We start from the raw sequence: 3,591 nt of genomic DNA, 5'->3' as shown, positions 1-3,591 counted from the left end.
AGTTCTGATTTTAATTCTCACCCAATCTTACAGGTCCCTGTGTGTGTGTGAGCTGGAGAAGTGATTTCGTCTGTGGTCAGCCATGCATTCTAAGCTCCATGAGGATCTCAAATTCCCGCAGCCATGTCTCCCTTCAGAGAGCAGAGTCTTACTCAAATTCAGGCCTTTATTCTGTCCTAAAGCTTTAGATTCAGACTGTGTTCATCACTTAAGTCAGCCATGGCAGGTTTGACTCACTGCTTGTGACAGCATGGCATTTATTCCTCCTGAAAATCACATTCAAGCCTGTGCTGAAATCCAGAGACTAGATTTGCTTTTTTCTTTTTTTTTTCCTTCCCCCTTCCCTCCCTTGATGTTTTAAGACTTCCAGCTGCTCAGCTTTTCTTTTAAAAGAAGTGCCTTTGCCAGCATTTCATTGAGGACTGGCCCATCCAATCTGAAGGTGCTGGGATGTCAGGGGAGAAAGAAAAACTGCTGAAGAGCATAATTTCCAGTGCTTCAGTCCTCTGTGCGTGTTCCATGTTTCCCTACTCCATCTCTCCCTCCTCTTTTCCCTCCCCATTGCAGACTCACATCTGTCCGCCCTCTGGCTCACCTCACCCGCTTGCCTCCTCTCCAGGAGGAGAAGTGATGATCTCATTTGGAGCACACCAGTTAGTGTGCTGCACAGGCTCTGCTCACAAGACTTCACTGTCTACAGTTTGTGTACCTGCAGGACCTAAAAATCCAACTTCATTTTCTGCTCTTTTCTTTTTTTCTTATTAAAGACTTACTCTGTCAGGTAAGTTTCTGTCACAAAGGTACTTCTGATCATGAAGAATAAATGTATGCAGGTAAAACAGAACCTGACTATATGCAATATGATATTTGATAATTTATCCATATCTCTGCAGAAAGTCAGCTCTGTGGTGGACAAGTGACCCCATGCCTGGTAATAGCTGTCTCCTCCCTCAAGTTCTTGCTTTATTGAGGTACATACGATATCGTGCAGGGAGAAGAAGGTTTGTGTGTATTTACCTTACCTTTTTGAAATTATTTTTCCTTTTATTTCTCAATAGAATTCTGTAGAATTCTGTTCGTTTATTTCATTGAATCTTTATTTAGTCTTCCTTGTTGCTTTTCAAATGTTGCATTTTAAAGACTATTCTTCTCTATGTTTAAGTCTGTAGCCTGTTTTTCACAACATGCACGGTGATTACTTTTGGACCCACACTTTTGGAACACAAAAACTCAGTACCAGCTCTTTACTGAACTAAATCTACATATTTGTTTCTAAGATGCATTTGAGATAATGTATTTCTAAAAGATAATACATTCCTAGAATCAGAGCTTTCTGGTCTGAGAAGTGCTATAGCTCTTTCATTCTGGCTTTGCTCTATGAACTTATCAATGGACAGAGAGGTACCTAAACCTGATTGTGACAGTCTTGACTTTTTTTGTTGTTGGCTGATGGCAGTAGAATAAAAATTATGTAGCAACAAAAAGCAAGCATAAACATGATGAGAACCTGATCACAGAGTCACTTTTTCTAGATATCCAGTATCAGAAAATACATCTAATATCTAACTCAAGTTCTAATTTTTATTTTACTTTTTTTCTTTAGCTGGTTGATGACTCTGGTCATTTCTGGACATGCAGCCTTTGGGGTGATTCTATCAGTTCACCGAGCAAAACCCTGAGTCTTTGTATGGGTGCATTGGAGAGCCAACTGGCAGTGTTCAGGGTTCACATCGTCCTGAAAGTAGACCCTCTGAGAGCCATGCTGAAATGCAGGCCTGATTTCATCAAGTGGATGAAGTGGACATATGGAGGATGTTCACCTTTTCTGGAAGCCAGGTTTCTGACAGCAGATAGAAGTACTTTCCTGAGGTCCTGAGGTGGGAACTCTGTGGCAGTCAGTCCCTGTCCTAAGCAGCCTATAATGAAAAAGAATATTTGAAATTTAAGGGACTGAGGTATAAAGATTGCATCCCCAAACTTTTGTTTGTCTAGATGACCCTACCAATGTGAAGTTTAGTGCATTATCAGGATCTGGGGAGTCAGCAGGAAATTTTCAGATTCTCTGAAATTTTTGGTCAAGAGCCACCTTTTTTATGTGATTATGCCAAATTTAAGGGAAGACAGTGCTTCTCTCCTCTCCATGGCTCACACCTCAGCAGCTCCAAATCTCTAAAAACCTAGCCTCTGAGTATCCTAAAACTGCCTGCTGGCTCTTTAATGTGACGTATTTTTCTGAAAGCTTCTTTCTGTTCTATATGATATGGTGAGGTACAAGGAGCATGAAATGGCTGTTTGAGCAGTTTTGCTGTGTTCTCTTCATTTAATGTTCTTTTAATAAAGAATGGGAAAACAGTGAAATTGGTAAGAGTTCACAGAAATATTCTTCTGTGTACAGAATGGAATTTCAACAGTCTTAGGAAACCAACTCTTAAGCCAGTCTACAGAATTCCCTCCAACAGCCTTTTATTAAATTAACCTGTTGAATTCTGTCAGGGTTTTTTATCCTTTCATAATGTCATAGGATTTCCTGATAGAAGGATAGATCTGTTTTTACCTTTTTCCACCCTCAATTGTGTTTACAGCTCAAGTAAATAAAATCCAAGGCATTGTGATGTTTGCTTTCCTTGTAGCCTTTCTCAGAAAAATGTCTCTGTTGATAGAAGAACCTGATTATTGCTGCCCCACTCCCCCCCACCATGGTTGAAAACTTTCTAGAACAAACCTATTACAAAGGAAAACAAGTCTGATCAAAGCATTTTGAAGGAAATATTTTAAGTGAGAGTGATAACTCAAATGTCTCCTTGATCTTTTGACAAAATGATGTTTTATTCCTCTGTTACTCTTACAAGACTTGGCTTTCCTTGTTGGCAGCTGTGGTCTTGGTGTTGCAGCGTGCCTTTGTGGAAAGGAGCTGTCTATTGCATCTGGATTGCAATCATCCTGATCCCTTTTCTTCTCAAACCATAAGTGAACTCCTGTGAACCATTTAATATCTTCATTGTCTTCAAAAGTGGTCTTTTACTTGTGCCCTGTGTGTGTCCCACTGCAGGCTGCCTGTAACAGCAGGCACTCAGTCACATCCTGAAAATACAAGAAGGTCAAGGGATGCTAATGTGACATTTAACAGTGCATGTTACTGACAAGTGACATTTTATTGGGGGAGATTTCATAAAGAGAGCAGTTTAACAAGAATTAGGAAGTGAACATACAGTTATAATTTAAAAAATTAGTACACTTCCCTTTTGTCATAGTTTTTTTCAGTAAGTAATTTCTGCAGACTTCAGTACTGGTTTATTTGTGGCAGTGGTGTACATAAAGGCAAAAGGAAACAAAAAATGCTCCATCTTTTATTGAAGAGTGCTGTAATTCTAAAATTTAGAATTAGTTTAATCTGGCAAGACAAATATTTTACCTTCTGTTTTTAATCACTGTGTAAAATTAGTTTGATCAATAAGAGGGAAAGTGGTCGGGCAGTGATGTTACCTTATCTTTTAAACTGTAGCCTACCTGTCTTGAAAGATACTTATGTTTTCAGGCTGAAACCTAATACAGCACTGCTGGAGACTGCAAATTCGTTACTTCAGTCCCAAG

General features: G+C 39.4%; 1 long non-coding RNA gene across 2 annotated transcripts; it reads left to right on the top strand.

The window, feature by feature from the left end:
- The first annotated feature begins 696 nt into the window (after window positions 1–696).
- LOC113951567 lies at window positions 697–2,944 on the top strand. Of its 2 annotated transcripts, none has more exons than XR_003529200.1 (3): window positions 697–781; window positions 894–1,001; window positions 2,872–2,944. It is a non-coding gene; the product is annotated as an uncharacterized LOC113951567 (long non-coding RNA). The 2 variants fall into 2 exon arrangements; XR_003529199.1 differs by lacking the exon at window positions 2,872–2,944 and adding an exon at window positions 1,604–1,694.
- The last annotated feature ends 647 nt before the right edge of the window (window positions 2,945–3,591 follow it).

Source organism: Corapipo altera, unplaced genomic scaffold, assembly GCF_003945725.1.
Source record: "Corapipo altera isolate COAL_440 unplaced genomic scaffold, ASM394572v1 61286, whole genome shotgun sequence".
In the NCBI taxonomy this organism is placed as follows: Eukaryota; Metazoa; Chordata; class Aves; order Passeriformes; family Pipridae; genus Corapipo; species Corapipo altera.
This window is presented reverse-complemented; position numbering and strand designations above follow the sequence as displayed.